The sequence below is a fragment of the Ptiloglossa arizonensis genome, chromosome 2 (genome assembly GCF_051014685.1).
Source record: "Ptiloglossa arizonensis isolate GNS036 chromosome 2, iyPtiAriz1_principal, whole genome shotgun sequence".
Classification (NCBI taxonomy): domain Eukaryota; kingdom Metazoa; phylum Arthropoda; class Insecta; order Hymenoptera; family Colletidae; genus Ptiloglossa; species Ptiloglossa arizonensis.
Window position 1 is genome coordinate 8,833,535 of NC_135049.1, and position 19,487 is coordinate 8,853,021.

At 45.8% G+C, this 19,487-nt stretch overlaps 1 protein-coding gene and 1 non-coding gene across 3 annotated transcripts in view; both read left to right on the plus strand.

Moving 5' to 3' along the window:
• Positions 1 to 19,487, plus strand: part of LOC143143125 (uncharacterized) — an 88,060-nt gene that overhangs the window by 63,060 nt on the left and 5,513 nt on the right. The window contains exon 1 of one of the 2 annotated variants that reach the window (XM_076304050.1): positions 19,369 to 19,403. The exons of the other annotated variant lie outside the window; for it this stretch is intronic. The gene's annotated coding sequence lies outside the window, so the exon portion shown is untranslated. Of the gene's footprint in view, positions 1 to 19,368; positions 19,404 to 19,487 lie in introns of those variants that run through there. 2 annotated transcript variants of the gene reach the window in all.
• Positions 11,107 to 11,179, plus strand: Trnak-cuu (transfer RNA lysine (anticodon CUU)). The gene has a single exon. It is a non-coding gene; the product is annotated as a tRNA-Lys (tRNA).

Below are 19,487 nucleotides of genomic sequence, written 5' to 3' on the forward strand. Positions count from 1 at the left end.
TCGTTCGATCTCGAGAAAGTGTACGTATCGAACGAAGGGTGAATTCCTCGAAGGGTTCGAAGATATACCGGTCGTGCCTTCCAACCGATAATTATTTAATGGTAAACGATAAGAGATGCAAGAAAGAACCGAACTCGTAACGAAGGCGTCCGTCGAAAATAAGCCAATCGATTATAAGGTGTCCTTGTAGCCCTCAGTGGCGCTAGGGCTTCACGCTAGGGGCGCGTTCTTTTAATGATGTATTAGCGCCGTGTTTTGACACGAAAGAAGCGGCAACTGGCCGAGGTCGCATTCTTCTCCTTCTTTTTCCTTTGTCCTTTCGTCCGGCTTTGAATCCACGCGCGGCCTCTTGTGGCTTCCAACGTCAGCCCATAGAAACATTTCAGTGAACCACTTAACGTCCCGAAACCCTTAACCTTCAATTAATCAGTCTCGACGAGGACCGGTCAGCTGAGATTTTCTGGATCCAGCAGCGGTGACGAGTTCTTCACGGTGGTATGAATCTTAATTTCAATAAGGCCGGCATGAGGGCCCCGATTAAATTGCTTCAGCCACTGAACTCTCAATTCGATGTTTGTGTCACACGTTCACAAAGGAGATCCACGTTTCGAGGTATTGACACGTCACCGAGTTTCATCCATAACAGGTTGATCGTTGTCGTCGTGTGTGTACAGGGTGGGCCAACTTTCACCGAACGTGTCGTTTATCTTTTCTCGGATTGTGAAGAATTTGAGGAAAATTTACGACAAACGAGCGCCCAAGAACGGATCGAAATTACCGAATTATTGTACGCGTATACTCGAACGTTCGAAACGTTGCTCGAGTACAATTGAATCTGCGTTTGGTTTCACGATTTCTTTTCTCGCGATTGTACTCGTGATCGACTCGACGTCGGAGAACGAGAGTGTCGGACGAGAGAGAAAACGAAAGAAAAAAAAAGGGGGAAGAAAAAGGAAAAAGAGACTAAACATCGATACTAAACGTTACACGGCGATCGTAACGCGGTTTCCGTGGTCGTTCGTGGTTGTCCAAGTTGGATCGTAGAAAGGTTCGAAAATTCCGTGGCTTCATTAGACACGAGCCGCTCAGGTACGCGCAGACTTACGATCGTCGATCCGAGAAATCGGCGTGCACGTGTCTTATCTCGTGGCAGCATCTATAGCCCCGATGTCGAAAAATCGGACTCTCTGTATCTTGTACGAAAGGCGTCCTACGGTTTTCGGGCCCAGCCCCCAAAAACCCCGAAAGAGTTTACGGGTTTCGGAGCACACCTAGAGAGTGGGCCCGACAATAAACACACAGGGGCATTTATAACGAAAGAGGTCGGATGTGAGCATTTTATTTTCTACGGTTCTTCCTCCGTTTCTCTCTCTCCCTTCCCCTTGAACCGATACGCCCTCACGGGGATGGGCTTGGCCTCGAACTCGCTATCTTCGCGCGCATTAATCATGCTGAAAGGGTTGCCACGGGAATTGTCCTCCCTCCGCCGGGTATTTCTCTGTCCGGCACGGTCCCGAAGCCGTGGCTATTCTGGAATTTGAAACTCGAAGCTCCCACGGAAACGTTCAACGCGCCGGGGGATTCCGTGGACCTCTATTTTTCGTCATCTCGTGTTCAACGTTCGTCGTCGCGCGAAAAACAAGTCGCGGGACCGTTTTTTGTCTTTCGTGCGTATCAGCGGCGCCCGTTGGATCGGCGAGTTTCGCGTTACGGGGCCCGACACGTGGAAACACGAAACAAAAGTTCCCGGCTATCTGCGGATCGAGGGATCGAAACGATTTTTGTTCAATAACGCTGCCAAAATTCATTATCGGCCTAATTGGCTGGACTGCGCTCCGATTCTCCAGACACTCCGTCAATGGATGCATCGTTCAATTAACTCGCCGGAGAAATTGCTTTCGCTTGTCTCGTTTCGTTCTAGCCAATCAGCCGAATGGGCATGTACCCGAACGCGCTATCTTTGCATACATTAATCACCAGAAAAGGGTTGGCGAGGGGATTGTTCTCTCGCTCGGATCGCGCCAGTCGGCCCGTTTGGCTGCCACCATCTTGTCCCATCTGTAACTTTATACCCATCCTGGAATTCGAAATTGAACCGCATTAGAGGTGTTCCGCGCGACGTTTCCTTAGATTCCCCGATACCGGAATTCCACTATTCCTGGAAGCTTATCTCCCGCGGTCTTATCCGAAACATCGAGTTCGAATACGTTTTGGGCTCGTTTCACGCTAGCTCGTACGCTCGACACGAAAACTAGCAAAGTTTACGCGAAAGAAAGTATACGGAAAGAAATACTGGTAGCTGGTTATTCTTTTCCGGTGGAAATAGAAAAGTGTACGACTAGTGAAAAGCTCGAATGCTCGGTAGGAAAAATAGCAAAGTTTACGCAAAAGAAAGAAAGTATATAGAAACAAATACTGGTAGCTGGTTAGTCTTTCCCGGTGAAAATAGAAAAGTGTACAACTAGTGAAAAGCTCGAGCGCTCGGTAGGAAAAATAGCAAAGTTTACATAAAAGAAAGAAAGTATGTGGAAACAAATACGGGTAGCTGGCTAGCTTTTCCCGATGGAAATATAAAAGTAAGGAAGAAGATTAGAAATAGAAAAACGGTTACGAGTGAAACAACGCAAGCGGAGTAAGCGCGCACCTACGAAAACTCGAATCCGCGTGTAGAAAGGTAGATCAGACGTTGGAAAAGCGCACAGAGCGTTTCTTCAAAGGCAATTCTCGCGAAAACGTAGCACCGTTTGTTCTTCCACCTAGAATCGTTACCGTTGGGATCTCAAAGTTGTTTCACGGTGCGTCGTAAACGTAGAAACGATCGCGTTTAACGAGAACACCGCGAGCCGTTCCGATGTTCCAGCGTTGAAGTCGCTACGTTGATCTCTCGGTTTCTCCTCGCGATTACTCGAAATATGTATAAATATACAATTCGTCGCGATTACAAATTCAGCGCGGTGATTTTTACGAGCAGCGGCGTCTAATCTGATCGTTTGCGCGATCCGTGAGCCGTTAACAATGTGGATGGAACAATGAACACTTCCTGTTTGCATTGTTTCCCATTTATGACGGGCGGGAAAAAATGGCGGTCTCTCGTGCAACACGCCGTAAAGGTGTTTCATTGTCCGTCCTACGTATTTTACGCCGCATCGGTGTTTACACGATCATCCGAGGACAACGTTATTGAATAGAGGCGAGACAGGTTGTAAAAAGGCAGGTTGTCGCGCGCCGGTTCCCTTTGGGTTGAAGTTTTTAAAGAGGGTGGCCCCGTTCTCCACAAAAGGATTCCTGTCCCCGGGAAGCTCGGGGCCCCACCACGATACGAAAACGCCACACAGGTCGAAACCGAAATCAGATATTGTTCAGCCCTCGACTTCCTTTATGGCGTATGATGGATGAAACTAATCGCTCAAGCAGGTGACTATATACACCCTGCAGTTGCACTCGACTTGCCATGACCACGGGTGGCTCGGTTTCCCGTAAGTTTTCAGGAACCGTGGACATTCTTGGCGGCCGTTTCTCGTAGAGCTCGCGAGCCTGGAAACCTCCACGCGCGCCCACCCTTTTCGAACAAACGAATTTCATCGAGACGATAATCGTACATTTGGCGCAATTCGCTCGTCGAGTGATCGAAGTTACAACCTTTCGTTAAAGTGTCTACAAGGAACGAATCCCAATAATCGTACATTTGACGCAATTCGCTCGTCGAGTGATCGAAGTTACAAACTTTCGTTAAAGTATCTACAAGGAACGAATCCCGATAATTTGGCGCAATTCGCTCGTCGAGTGATCGAAGTTACAACCTTTCGTTAAAGTGTCTACAAGGAACGAATCCCGACGATCGAACATTTTTGAAGAACAAGTACCGATAACGAATTGACGAATATTGGTATTTTAACGTTTTTACTATTGTCGTAGAAAAGTATGGGAATTTTACTGGAACAGGACGCTCCTTTTAATCCTTCGCGATCGTATGTCTGCTCTCAGCCATCACAGCAGGGAACCAACTAATCTTATACTTTGTTCAACTATGTATCAATTTATACTTTCTCTGAACGAATCTGAACGTGTAAAGAATCTGTTCACGGACCAATACGGTGCTCCTATTAGAGATAACGGAATCCAGTGAAGAGGAAAGGCTTAATGGAAAATATATTGCGGCACTATGAAGATGTAAAAAGTAAAGATTGTTCCGTATGTTCAAACGGAAAGATTGAGGAAGACATCAAAGTAATTATTTTTGCGATACACGTAGTCGAAAACCAGGAGTGCACGTTGGAGACTGTTTTGAAAGATACCGCACGATGGAGGATTATAAAATATAATTTTTACATAAAAACGTTACGTTGAAACACACTGTCGTACGAGCATATATTTAAAGTTCACGAAAGAGTTAATAAATCTTGTTTATCCTTCGTAATCTTACGCGTTATCCGTCACGGATTTTTCAAGGGAAATTAATTCCGATCTAGTACGACACTCGTGTCCAAATTCAATACCACTGCAAATGGTTAAGGGAGTATATTCTCTTGTAGCAGCGAGTACAGTTGTAGCTACGAACACGGTACAATTGCTTTTTCATCGGTTGTCTCCTTACGTTACAGCTACATTTGCAAACATCGTTTTGTATTTATAACCCGACTGGATGTAAATTTTTCATTTGTTTGTCTAATAACTTGGACTAAGTTTTCGGTCACCTTACGACCGTATCCTATGATTTCACCAATAAGCAAGAACTTGTGACATTTGACGCAATTATCGTAATTCAGAGTGTACACGAAACTATGATCGTAGTACTAGTTGTTATCAGCTTCGTTTTCTTGTTAACGTGTTTATCGTTACGGCCGTTGGGACACCGCGACCGGTCTAATTCTTTTTTCTTCATCGTAGCGCTGATCGATCGTTCTCTTGGACGAATTTCGTTGGTTCGGGTGTATCAAAGAATGGCCAAATTTCCAATTAAGGTCGATTTCTGCAATTTTCCAAGCATTCGTTGTCCCAGTGCTACACTTCGATCTCGAAATCGAAGCGTCGCGCGTGGAGCGAGTACGCGAGCGAGTGGATCCATTTCGATAACCTCATAATTGATGTCGATAACCTACGGTTTTTAAAATCGTAATTAATGCTCTTCCTCTAATAAACGCCGTAGATAGTATCGAGACAAACCCAACACCGTTGAACAATTTTATCATCGAACGACTTTTATCGCGTACCTTTTTGCAACGAATAATACGACTCTATCTCGAAACGAGATTTCGGATCGTACTCGTAATTATCGAATTTCTGAACACAACGTCCAAAGGTTCGTTTCGAGTAGAAAATCACAGCGAAGCGGCATCTTCGTTGCGCAAACACCATAAACTTTTGAACGCGTTCTTTTCGTTCAGGTGGAAGGGAAAAGGGAATTACGCGTATATCGAGAAAGAGATTTCGATATTCGAAGAATTCGTGGCTGGAAACTCCCGGTATTCGAGTCCCAGAATCTCGGGATCGATATCGCACAGGTCGAACGTGGCACAAAATTTTCGAGGTCGCGACGACCGTAATTAAGGCAACGATAGCCATAAAGCGATGTGGAATCGATCCGCGATCTTGACTATTAATGGCTTTATCCGGGACTGGGGTATACTCGAGCGAAAGAGAAATGCCAAGGGGAGTTAAATTGCGTACCAAATTGCCCCAATTGTGCAACATTTTTCAACAATTCGAACAGTCGAAGTTTAAACGGAAGTTCCATGGAAACACGATCGTTCACGGTTTCGACATTGGCTACCGAAACAATTACAGGATTGATTGAAATATACACACCTTTTTGGGGTGGATATTTCTTCTTTCCTCGTGAACGTAATTACAGGGGCGCCGTTAGTTTCTACACTATCGAGTATGCAAATTGTCATCGCGCGTATTAATCAATGATTAAATATGCAAATTGTCACCTCGTATCTCGGCCACCATTATCGGTGTCCATGGTTTACTCGCGGTTTAAATACGTCACATGCGACGAGGTCGTAAAACGAACGCCGTCGCCGAGGTTTCGCGAATTTTCATAATTAAATAGCTCTAGACCGAACCGTATTTTTCCGCGAGTGTATTAATTTGCTTACCTCTGCCCTAACTTCGACGTCGTCCGGGTAAACCTTTTTTTAACGTAATGGCGGTTATTATTATAATCGTTTATTACGAGACGAATAGGAAATAAAAATCACGCTCGAAGCACGTTAAATTAAGCTCCAGCTTGTTGCGCCTATACGTACCGATACGCGGCTACTATTACGAAGCCCGCTATACAAGGTGTGCCTCGAACGAGTCGGTGACTTTCGCGCGCTCGATTCGAAGGATAAATCATCCACGCGTCGAGTTACGTACGTACACGGATTACGTACAATGCAAACGCGAAAACGCGATGCGTTTCGATGTTGCAGCCGTAGATTCGAGCGTTCGTAAAATTGATTCGCGCGTGCACCGAGAGCGATTCCCTCGAATGGATAAAATACGAATCGAGAAGATCGCGTTTACCCGTACACGGAAGAGTCTAATCGAATCGGTTTTACAAGTCGCGTCCTGTAACTCGCAGGAAGAAAAGATCGCGCGTAACCACACGGAACGGGTATCCTGTTAATTGCCATTTTCGCGAAGGTCCACTCCTCGCGAATCTAATAAGGCGCGCAGCCGACGAACGGACAGTGTTTTAAGATCGCGAAAAAGGAATCGGCTCGATCGCGATTCGTGTACGGTCTAATCTTGCCGATGGAACGTATTATAGATACGGTAAAGGAAAGACGATACGTAGCCGCGCCTTAATTAGAAGTTTTCAAAGTACCTTTCACGAATACACAATTATGCGAAAATTGTCTACCCTTTTGTTCGTTGATCTGCAGCTTCCTCGGTATCCTACGTAAAACGGAAACGTCGTTGATAGCTCAATTGAGCCGGGTATGGCCAACAAAAGATCGTAACGACGCACAGAGGGAACCTTGTTGGGTTCCAACCTCGCGCGGCCTAATCTCGTCGATCTGACACAGTGCAAAATATAACCGCGTATAGAGGGAACATTGTTAATTGCAACATTTGTATAACCCGATCCGGCACAATGCGGTATAATGCAACGAAAGGGGAACTCTGTTAGCTGCGGTACGGACCGATTTAGATAGTCCGCAACGTGCAACCGTGTAACGAGGAAAGCTCGTTAATTGCAACTTTTTGGTAGAACTCGACACAGTGTGTTGTTCGTAACGCACGAAAAGGGAATTCCGTTAATCGTGGTCTAGCTCGATCTAGATCATCCGACAGGATACACACTTCGCAGTGGAGGAAAGACGCGCGAGCCGTAACGGGGAAAACTCGTTAATTGCAACATTTGTACAACTCGATTCTTCCGATACGTTAGGACGTGTAGAGGAAATAAAGGACAGTGTACTCGACGAATTTGATAACATCGTCGAGGTAGCGGCTCGGACGAGGGAAAACGAGAGACGAGGACGAGACCGAGAGGTGATCGGACTTTCGTCTAGGCCTGGTCCAGTCGGTGGGTGTCATCCGATACCGTTCGATGCAAGTGAAACTACGGTACGATGACAAGGATGAACGTCGAACAAGGATTTTACACGACTCGTCGAATTAGACGTAAGCTCGTGAAGTAGGAATCTCGTGGATTCCAAGCTTTGTATATTCGAATCTTGCCAATACGATCGGGTACACCGTGTACCGCGAACAAAAGATCGTAATCGCGCGCAGAAGGAACCTCATTGAAAAGATCGCACGTAACCGCGCACTTACGCCGCTATGAAAGTTCTCTTGCACAATTTACGTTGCAATTATACGAAAGTTTCCCTTTATTCGTTCACAATAGCGTATGACGAAACTTGCGCAATATTCTATACGAAACGAGGATGTTATTAATCGTTTCGCAGTGTCTAACGCCGACAATACAATGGGATACGTTGGTACCGTAAACGATATTTCGTAACTGAACAAAATGGGTGCTCGGTTGATCGAAACTTCGTTTCTGCGAACGGGAGGAAACATTCGTCCGGATACAGATTCCGTAACGAGAGTTCCGAACCGAGCGATTTCCGATCGGTTACCCAGCCACCGATCGAAACAAGTATAAATTCTCGTATCCAATAAGCGTCGTGGATGAATCGTTGCGCGTCGCTTTGGTCGTGTTTCGTTCGAGTAAAATTTTGGCCGTCGTTGAAACGCATAAAGAGAGAACCCAGTTAATTGCAACTTTTGCATAGGCTAATCCTGCCGATCTGACAGGATACACCCTGTATAGCAAAGAGGGTCGTACGTAGCCGTATAAAATGGGAACGTCCGAAATACGCGAGGAGCAGCCCACGGGCTGAAATTATGCTTCGATTATTCGTGTCTGGGTGGTGGACGAGGGAGAAGGAGCCAGCCGCAGGTGGGAGGCATAGCCGGGCTAAACAGCCTCGCACAAGTCACCCAACCCTCTTTGCACCGTGATCCATGCCGCTCTTCTCTCCTTCGTTTCGTTCTTATTTCGTCCCTTTATTTTTACCCGGTCCTTTCCCCCTTCTTTTTTCGTTTTTTTCTTCGTCCTATCTCTTTTCGCTCTTACCTTTATTCTCATTCTCCCCGTCCTCTCTTATAAGCCGCACGACGTCCGGCGTCGTGTCTTCGTTCGAAAATCAGGGTTCCGATAAGCAAACACTCGCCCGCGCCGCTCTATTATTAAACTATAAAATCCGAGGGGTCCCAATGGCGCGGAACGTTCGACGGCTCGCTACGATTTTTGACAATCGATCGACGACCGTGATACGTTCGTTCCTGGCTCCGTGCTCGATTGAGACGTCTCGAGGTAGACGATACGCGGAATATTCGATTGGATTTTATAACCGGGATTGTAACACCAAGGGCAGCCGTTTAAATGCAAATGCACGTTATCGGGGTTACTCGAAAATCTCCATTCGAAAGTTTTAGCGGTGGAATTGCCCGATCCTCGGAGACGCGGTCTTTGTTCCACGAGAAACAAACCGAGAGTAACGCGCGGTGTGCAATTTGACAATATTCCAGAAACCTCTTCCCTCCGAGTTTCCCGAGTTTTCTCGGTAATTGGACGTTTACAGTGCGACACGTGCACTTACTCGACAATAAAGAGCACTCGTGATGTTTAACGAGTTACAACGCGATGTTATATTACAGGGGAAGAGGCCACGTTTACGAGTTAATTTCGTTGAAGGCAGAGCCCGTTAACACGGGGGCCTGAAATTAATGCCGTTCAAAAATGAAGAAGCGCGCGCGATTAAACGTAACAAATGCCACGCCATTGGTCTCTCTGTTCTTTCGTGGCTCATTCTTTTGCCGCGGTATCCCGGTCACGCCCTTGTTCAAACGTCGGTGCTCCTGCGATGATTATATCATCCGGCCGAAAATCTACCGGCTCGTTATACCTCATAGAACAACTATATCCTTCGATCGAACGATCGTGAAAATATGCAGAATATTAAATAGAAGGTGGTTCGGAAATTAGCGGGTTAATTCGAGGAGAAACCTTCGGACGTCAATGGATCGGCAACGTGATCCTTTTTCGGAGCGAATATCGGGGAATAGCGGAAAATGAAACTGCAGATCGAGCCGCGAGAGAAGCTGTTGTACTTTCCCAACTTTCGTGCGAAAACTCGATAAAATCGATCTTGAACCAGGTTAACAAAATTACTGTTCGCGCGCGTTATCGAAACTCAAATCGTAGGTCGAGTGCTCGATCGCCAAGGGTACGAAAGACGAAGGACACTGAGAAGAACATCCGGAGTCGAATAACGACGAGCGAGGCGTTCCGTTTCTCGAAGACGTAGGAGTTTGGGACGCGTACGCGCGAATTTCGCGTTTCCTTCCGGAAAGGTAACCCCGCGGTGTTAAACGATCCATCTCGGGTGCTAAACGTTTCCTGAACAGCAATTTGCTTCCTACGATACCGCGATAAAGTTTCTCATAAAGCAGGCGCGTCGCGCGTCCTACCTGGTCTGGAGTAGCGCAGCGTGGATTCGAAGTGGCTGGAACGACGGCTGTAGGCGGCTTAGAATAAATTTTCATTGCCACCGGCGGTAAATTACGAGCTCGGTACCTTATGACCGCACGGAGGACTATCATCGGGCCCGGCTGTCCCCGTCACGGCACAAGCGTTCAGTGGAAATTGGCATAGAACCGCTGGCACTAAAACTCGAGAGGGAAATCTGGCCTGTTGTAAAACAACCGTAGCGAACGATCCGCGCGAAGACCGGCAATTTTACGCAGGCTAACCAAACAGATAACAGTATGTATACGCCTTAAGTAAGCACTCGACAGCTTGTAACGACACTTTACCGATGCCTCTTCCGCTCGAAATCCTTGTTGACCACTTAATCCTCGGAATCCGAAACCGCTGTAAATTATACGCATACAGGTCATTTGCAGCGCGAAGCAGCGCGGAAAGCAGTCCCGCCCCGAGGTACTCAAAGGGACGCAACGGGAGAAAAAAGGTGATTCGGAACGCGAAATTCACGCGGAAGGAGCACAGAGGAACCGTCTGGGAATTGTCGGGAGGGAACTGGGACATTCGCGAACCTGAACTTGACACTTCGGGTAGCCGTGTTTGTCGTTTCAACGGTCTACCGCGTAGGCGGTGGTGACTTTATTTTAACGTTAGACACGGATAATAGCTGCGTTGAATAATTCATCGATCCGATCGGATCGATTCAGTGCTTTAACACTCTCACTGAACAGGTTTACTCCGATCGAGAATCACGGGGGATGAATTTTTTCGTTACTCTGTTGTAAATCGAGTCACCGTTTTCGATTTAGAATATTTCACAATCGTTACGATTTAGAACGTGTAGCGCGCTAGCGGCGATTAAGTGGAATTCCGACGGTTGTTGCTAGTTTTAATATCGTTACGGGATCATTGGGTGCAATTTTGGCAAGGAAAAGTTTCACGGTACCTATTCTGTTCGATCGTGAGAATAGTGTACGGTACGCGGTATAACTTGACGATAATAATAATAATAATAGTAATAGTTGTTTTTGGCGTCATAGTAAAGAAAATAAAGAGCCAAGTGAGAGAAATAGATTCAGAGATTTAGAGCATAAAATTTGATCACCGTAACAACTGCCCGGCTAGCTCAGTCGGTAGAGCATGAGACTCTTAATCTCAGGGTCGTGGGTTCGAGCCCCACGTTGGGCGTTTCCTTTTTTTTTCTTGTTTTTCCAATTTTCATAGGTGTAAAAAATTATTTCTCGCTGACTAGTCGCGCGTTTCTTTGGTCGTATTTTCTTGCTCGTATTGAACATTCCACGCGTTTGGACTATATCTCTCATCGTTTACATTCGATATCGATTACAGTTTCAAGAATCGTGCACTTTATTTTTCGTAAAATGTTACGTAAACATTTATTCCCTTCGATTAAGTAGCACCATTTCTATTTTCGCTCGTATTATTCTGTTTTATCTAGGGTGCGGTATGGAGGCATTCTCGGAGCCACCGAAGCTAAAAATACAATTTTAAACGTGCGCGCATTCACATATAATTTATTTCATTGTCGCTCAACACAAATGTTTAGACGTGAGTCAGGCCGCACGTTTCGAACCTCGGGCTCGAAGTGTCCTTCGACTCGAACCATTGTCATTGTAATGTACAATTACGATACAATAACGCCGAATGGCAAAACTTGAGAAATATCTTTCGCGATAAAAAATACAAGAAAGATTAACGCGATACGATTAGGCTCGGTAAAAGATTCGATCCGATCCGAAACGGAACTTTGATCAATTTTCCAATAGAATATTAAACTCCCGTAAAACTCGCCGACTTTGTTCAATATTTGTAACACGTCCGTCGGTAGAGGCCAGTGATTTTTACGCGAATTTAATTATTCGTCGAAAAAGTTGTTAAAAACTTTTCTAAAGTTCCTCACGGTCGAGCAACCCTGAATAAAATACGAGGATCGATATATACGCGCGCAAAGTAAGAATATTACGTGTGAGATAATGTTACGATGATTTTATACCTGTTTGCGAAAAATATAAAATACTTGCGCAGCTTGGGTACGGGCCAGCGGCGTTATAACGTTAAAAAGTATGTAATACCCGAGATGCAAATTGTAACTGTCACTGTGCCCCGCCAATAGGAAAGACCGTAAAAAGTCCATTCAAGATGCATGAACCGCAAAATTAAGCTTTTAGGTGGTAGCTTTCAATGATCGACTTTATGTCAGCCGCGGAGCGCGCGCTAAAAAGGAACAGTCGACGTAATTGCTCCGCCGTCATTTGACACAAAATGAAACTTCTTATAAAGGGGGAGGTCCCTTGAGCGTGAATGAGAGCAGTTATGCGCAAAAAAGTCGTGGATCGCCGTCCGGTTCGATACATTTAAGCCAGTGTTAAAGATAAGATCGGTGCGCTTGACCGATCACCGTGCAGATCACCGGTGATCGAGGATCGGCCGCCTATTGCCCTCGATCACTCTTCTCCGCGGTCCACCTTATTATTTTATTGCCCCTCGTCTATTCTCTTTGTCACCCTCCGTTCAGCGCGAACCGTCGCTCCGTTTTATTTATTCCGAGCCACCCTGAAGCTAACACGAACGAGTTTTATTGCATCGGGTACCTGGAATTAAATTATAACGGAATATTAATTACCGTTCCTCGCTCTTCCGTTCGAATCATCGCGACTCATCGACAGTTCCATCTTTTTCCAATTGCGATTCCAACGAAAGGGGACGTCCCTTCGATCATCGTTCGAGCTTCGTCGGGTTGTCGATATCACCGTTTCAGAGTTATTGCTTCGCGCTCGGTGCAAGTAATCTACAGGTTCGGTAGATGCTTTCGGACGTGATTACGTATCTTTAAAATCGGAGATCGATGGTTTTCGTCTCGAGTTGTATATCATTGTTATCGGTTGTTGTCGTTTTATTTATCGAGAAACAAAGTCCACGTGAACGTCGCGACGATGCAAGGATTGAGAAGTTTGTTAATTTTACGACACTATTTCTGAAAATCAGGGCCCAGTTAACCCTAGAAAGGGTCGTTTGGTAAACACTTGGTTCAGACCTATAATTTCGGCTACGACTCGTTGAGAAAGTGTGCTTCCACTTCCGGTTCTCTCGTAAACCGTTTTATACTCCAAATAATCGTACGATCGATGGCCAAAAATAAAATGCTTCCTTCGGATAAAGAATAAGTTGAGTAAGAATACGCGGCAAGTGCATACATAATCGATCGTCTTCCAGTTATTCCGGTGCATGTGCGTAAAAATTGATAGGAAACGAAATTTTTACGGTTCGTTAACGGCAAACAGGAAACGCAACCCTGTTCGAGATAGATTATAAATTTTTCCACGGACTCGATTAAAACCCTCTAATATTTCACACCGATTGGTTAGAAAATTGCCCAACTTTTTGTACAGGTTTAATTAATATCCGAGTTTTCGATAAATCCTTTGCGCAAAATTATTCCTGGACTTTGTAACCTCGCGTATACGATATAATTCATACGAAATACGTAGATAAAGTTCGATGCGGAGATCATCGCTGGTGCCCGAGACATAGGAAATTATGCACATTAGTTCGCGTAATGTAACGATAAATCCCAACGTTGAACAGTTTTAGCAATATCGCGAGTATACAACTGATCGTAAAATCGAATTTATGAAGATTAACAGATATTATGCATGAGATTGTTCGGATAGTTGTTTCCGATGTACAGGTTGTGCTAAAATCGACGACCCGAGCTCACGAAAATAAGCAAAACAGTGTTAACGAACGCGAGTGGAGAAATCAAGGATTTTCAAGTTATAAGGAAAAATTTCATTTAATTACAGCAGGTGTTCGGTGCGTCGTCTTCTTGCCTATTTCGATGCATACCTCGACACGTTTCCTCATTGAGGTTCGCGCACGCTCAAGAATGCCAGGTTTCCCCCTTATTTCCCGCCAAGAGAAACTCGCACAGCAATCGCCACCAAAGAGAACGCTCGAACTGGCTGCCTTATTTACATTTTTTATTACACGTACGCGGTAACTCGGAAACTATCGCATTCTAGACCAATAATTACCGAAACTGTTTTGCTTATTTTGATAAGTACTGTACGCATTCGCGAGGCTGTGCAACCGTAAACGAGGAAACGCGTCGCGGTACGGTAGATGAAAATAAGAGGAAGACACTTGGAGTAACCAGCCGCGATCGAATACAATTTTTCCGTACGAGTCGAACGTCGCGGGTTCGTGTTTACCAACATTGCTTCGATCGTTTCAGCGAGTATCATACCGGCTGAGAGTTCGAACCATCGATTTCACCGCAAGCGAGTCAAAGATTTCATCTTCCTTATCGCGCACTCGACGATCGCAAACGTTTCGATAGAAACGTTTGCATCGGTCAGACCTTGGACCAATTTATTTCCGATAAATTTATTGTTCGACCAATGTCGAACAATATAAATTACAGTCGGGGTTGTTATCGGGCAGTCGATCTCCAATTGGAGATCCGATTCGTGTCATTGGGCAAACAAATGACGGCGTTTAAGTTACATTACGGTACGCGTATCTGGCGCGGTTACGAATTTTACGAAATTCTCACAAAAGGTTCGCAGGTTTTTCTTTCTCGTTACTCAAATGCGACAGGCCTCGCACGGGCAGCTTCGAAGCTGTTACAAATGGGCGGGGAAAATTCGTTTCTAATTTATGAATGAACGCGCTGTTACCGCTTTCGAGGTAATAATTACGTAAATTCCTAATTGTGGAGCACCTCAATGATTTCTCTCTCAGTAACGGTTATACATTATTCATTGATTAAATAGTGTCTTTAGGACAGGTTCGGTCAACCTGCTTGACTTATCTCGGAAGCTAGACCAACGTATACTTACGCCCACGTGTTGAATTTCGCATCGATTTATATTTATAGGTCTGGTTCGCATTGAGCGGTTTCGTGGGAATGACGCCGATATTACAAATTGTACGCGCTTAATCGTTCGTAATGTGCAACATTTAAAGACCGAACGAGCTTCCAGATACGCAATATCGCGATGTTTCCCAGCGTTTCGAGACTTTGTTGCCGTACAATTTTCTATTATCGTCCAAGGAACGATACGTGGACAGCGAGCGCGAAACAGAGGTACGAAGAAACGGTGGCGAGCAACGTCAACGGACGACGAGATCTACGAAAGAAATACGAAGCGAGGTACAGGTCCGCGTTGTTCGAGTTTAAATAGACCGGGAGTCGTCAAGAGTGCTCGAATATGTGACACGTGACTTTGGAAGTCACTTGGTCGTCCAAGTTTACGCCGAACAAAACGTAAAATCTTGTTTTGGATAGTTTCCAAGGAAGCAACGCGAACCGGACGACGTTCCAAATAGAAGAACAATTAATAAACGAGCCGCGGTAGGGCTTAAAAATGTTGTCGCTTATCCACCGTTAACGCTTGCGAACGCGTAATTTACCGCGAATCGCTTCACTGTCGCCAATTGATAAATTCATTTAATTAGATTTTAATCTATCGCAGCTATTTCACGGGCATCGAGTATTCGCATTTAGGGAGCAATTTGTCCGGTGCTTTGTAATTTCCCGCGCCACTTAAACTTTGCATCGAGATTCATCGAAAATATGTATATACACCGTGCACCGGTTACTCTGTCGACGGATGTTCATGTGAATAATTGATACGTCAGGCTCGAATTGATGAAGTATCATTAATGGTCCAGTTTTACGATCGACTCGTTTCGTTCGGCTCGTTTTAAGCATTTGCGTCAAGGCAGCTTAATCCGACCGTTTCTGTAGGTCGCGACGTTAATTTGACTGAAATTGCCACGTGTGAGTTTCAGAAGTAATGAGTGTACGCCGAGAATTGGTCGAGGTTTTGCGACCATCGAATTAATAGTTGCTGAACCGCGGCTCGTACTACGGCCAATTACAGATGCATTAACGTTTGACGCAAAGGCTGACATCGGACGTCCAGGCACGGTGAATACATTACGATACTCTGTAGCTTCGATAACGGTAGCACGTTGTCCGTACCGCGATAAACATACGGAACAGCTTTTCTCCATTTTTTCACGCCTCGCTGAAAACTCACCATCCGTGTTTTCGACGAGTTTCCGAGTCGTGTTTAGAGAAACGTTTCGACGAATTTCTGCACCGATATCGGGACACGGTTCGGTCGTGTCATTGTTGTTGCATAACCGAAAAGAAAAGTTTCGACGATAAAACACTCGTTGCGTTTGAAAATAGAGGTAGAAATATCCTGTACAAGTTTTCACGCACCTGGGAATCCCCGTAATCTGTCTTTACCGCATCACGCCCGAACGATTTATCGCGTCAGCAGTGTCGTTGCAACCTTTTTTATCGCGCGCGAGAGTCGCGTTATACGGGAGACTACCGAATCGTATAACAACGTATCGGGTGTAACGTTGCACAGCATTGTACGTTGCGCCGGTAGCTTTTACCACCAAATTTTATCCGACTCGAGAACGAGTTTTTGTTCTACGTGCGCGAGATATCGATCGATCGGATCGAAACGGTCATTGGCTATTGCGTCGATAATTCTCGGTGAATTTCCACTGGTGATTCACGAGAAATTTCGAACAACCTTATCGTCGCCTCTTGTACTCCTCTACTAGCATTATCGAATCCGACTTCCGTTCTAATAACCGCGCTGGTAATCGCGTACGCCCTGCTCTTCGATAAATAAAAAAAAAGACGCGCGACATTGGTCGATAAATTGTTCGTTTAAACGATTTTCCGGCAACGCGCAGGCCCCTTTGGAAAATTGTACGCATCGATCGCGATATAAAGAAACGTGAATGGTGAATCGAAAACGAATCGTCATTTTTAACAGAAAATTTGAATAAGCGATCGAGGAGGAGGAGGAGGAGGAGCTAGAGGGGAGAGAGGTCACCGATGGTGACATTTACCTTGCACAGGTTCTACCCAGTAAGTGTACAGTTACTGCAGCTTCCGCTTACGTACGTGCAAGTTCTCTTTTCTTCCATACGTATGGTAAAAATGTAGCGGTGAGAGAGCGTAACGTAAGCGTGTGTTGCGGGACGCCAATCAGGAATCAGCTTTTGTACTACGTTACGTTGTCCCGTGCGTGGTTACGCGGTTTACGTCCTTACGTGGAACTTTCTTTCCTTTTGGTTCGACGACAGGAGGAAATTTCGAAAACGTTCCACGCGACACTTTTTTTATTTCGAAACCTTCCATTTTTCAGTGTTCGAAGAACGCCAACACTCGCACGTTCGAAGCTAATATGTGCAAAAGTACTGCAGCTTTTACGAAACGAACACGAATTTTCGTCGACGACCAAACTCGTTACCAATTACAACGAACGTTCGAAAGTTAATCGCGATAGGATCATCGGTGAAACTATCGATCGTATTTTTATCTCGAAACCGAGAAGTTGCAGTCCTACCACCGTACCGACAAGAATTAACCTTCAACCGAGCAAGTTGCAGTTCTTAAAACCCGAACAACCAGTTTGTATCTTGCATATTAACTCAAAATATTGTAAACCGAGCAACTCCTCACACGAGCTGGACTCGATTTAAATAATCTGTTTCCTGTAGGTATTAATACCAAGGTGTACTTGTTCCACGTCCATATTTTAATCAATCGCACAATATTATGTTGACGAGTGTCGCGAAGAGAAGCGCGAGTCCCTTCATGAATATTTTACGCCTTCAACCTGGTGTAACCCCTGAAGTTGTTACGGTTTATGTCCTTGAAGTTGTCGCGTAGCTACTCTCGCAATTTCTTGAAACCGCTCGCACGGATTCCTGTTTCTCGCTCGCTGTCGCGATTCCTCGCATTCGATCTCGGTGTGCGGTCTTCTCCTTCACTGTGTCACTGACTCCGGCCCGGACGGTGACACAACGAAAGGGACGGATACAGAAATTCGAGCGCGCTTGTCTCTAACCTCCCAGTCGATCGAAAAACTACCCGTACACGAGAAAATTCTTCTTTCGTCCACAAAATAACAAATTCGTCTTTTATCGTCCGTGAGGAAACATTCGTTCGAAAACCTCTCGTTCGGTATTATTTTCATCGTTCGAATCCTCACGGGACGATCGAAAAACATTTTCGCGACTCTGAAAGGACAGGTGGAAAACTTGGCACTTTTCCGCTCCGGTGATTCGTTCGTGACCCTTGACACCCTTCATCGCGCGTCGGAGATAAGCGTCGAGGCTTCGAGGGCAACGATTCCGAGAATCGTCGAGGATAACTTCGCGACACAATGTAAGGAACGACGGTACTCGGTCCCGGAGCTAGGACGACCCGAGGATCCAGGGCTCTAATAAGCGTGCAAAAGCGCGAGCGGTTCGACGATCGGACAATAATTCTCTCGGTATCGCGACGAACAATAACAGCCAAAGGCGACGGTGGACGACTGTAAATCCTCGTGGCGCCCTTCTAATCTTCGACGGGCGCGTATCTCGGCCCTCGATCCATCAGTACGCGGCGCTCCATTTCGTCATTTTTCCAAGCTGTCGCGAGCCAGCTCGTATCCTTCCGTATTTACGAGACGTACGGTTAAGTGCGCTTTAAGTGTCCCGGCCCGCGGCCGATCGCCGCGATCCTCACCGGTGTTAACGCACGCGCGACCGAGCGACCGAGCGAACGCGTTTGCCGACGACGATTCCACTCCTCGTGGAAAAATATTTCCACTATTTTCCACGGACGAAAAAGTCCCGAAACTGGAACTACTTATCCGGGCTATCTCCGAGCGGCCGACTCCTACGAGATGTTCGACAACGGTAGAAATTTGACGCGCCTCGTAAAAGTCGAATGCCTAGGTATCGGGAATTCGGGAATGTCGCGGCGCGATCCACGGTTAAGGGTATCTGCCCTTTATCTTCGTACACGTCGTGGAAACCGCTTGTAGAACGTTCTACCGAACGAGATAGTTCTCGACGAAAGAGCCCGCTGTTAACGGAGTTTAAAAACGCGCGATCGGTGGATGCTCTTTTTCTCTAGTTTCTCTCTCGTGTTTTTCAAATATTTTCAACGTACTTGTCCCGCGTTCAGGGACGATACAACGGATGGATTCAACGCGTGGAGACTTTGAGCGAGAAATAGCCGATTTTACGTGCCCGCGAAACCGTTTATGAGTCGAGATTTGTCGTCGGGAAACGGTGCTCGTGGTCCAAGTTTCGTCGATCGTTTTATCGCAATACGGCAGACGGTGAGCTAAAACGAGCCGCGCACTGTACGGGATTGCAACAATCGCGCATAAAATTATGCGAAAAACAACCTACTTCAGCGAATAGACACGGTGCTCTGTTACACCGCGATAACGCTTGACCTCGTGCATCGCGAATAACGCTTCGAAAACCGCACGAGCTGCAGTGCAAAGTTCTTCTCCGTGTGTTCTTCTTCGGATTCCTTCGCGAAAATTGCGTTCAGACTTTATCGCAGTTAAAGGTACAGATTTTATAATAATAGAAGGCACTCGCGTTACTTCGATCGAAGTGTACCGAATCCGACGTTTTGTGCACAGAAGCGTAC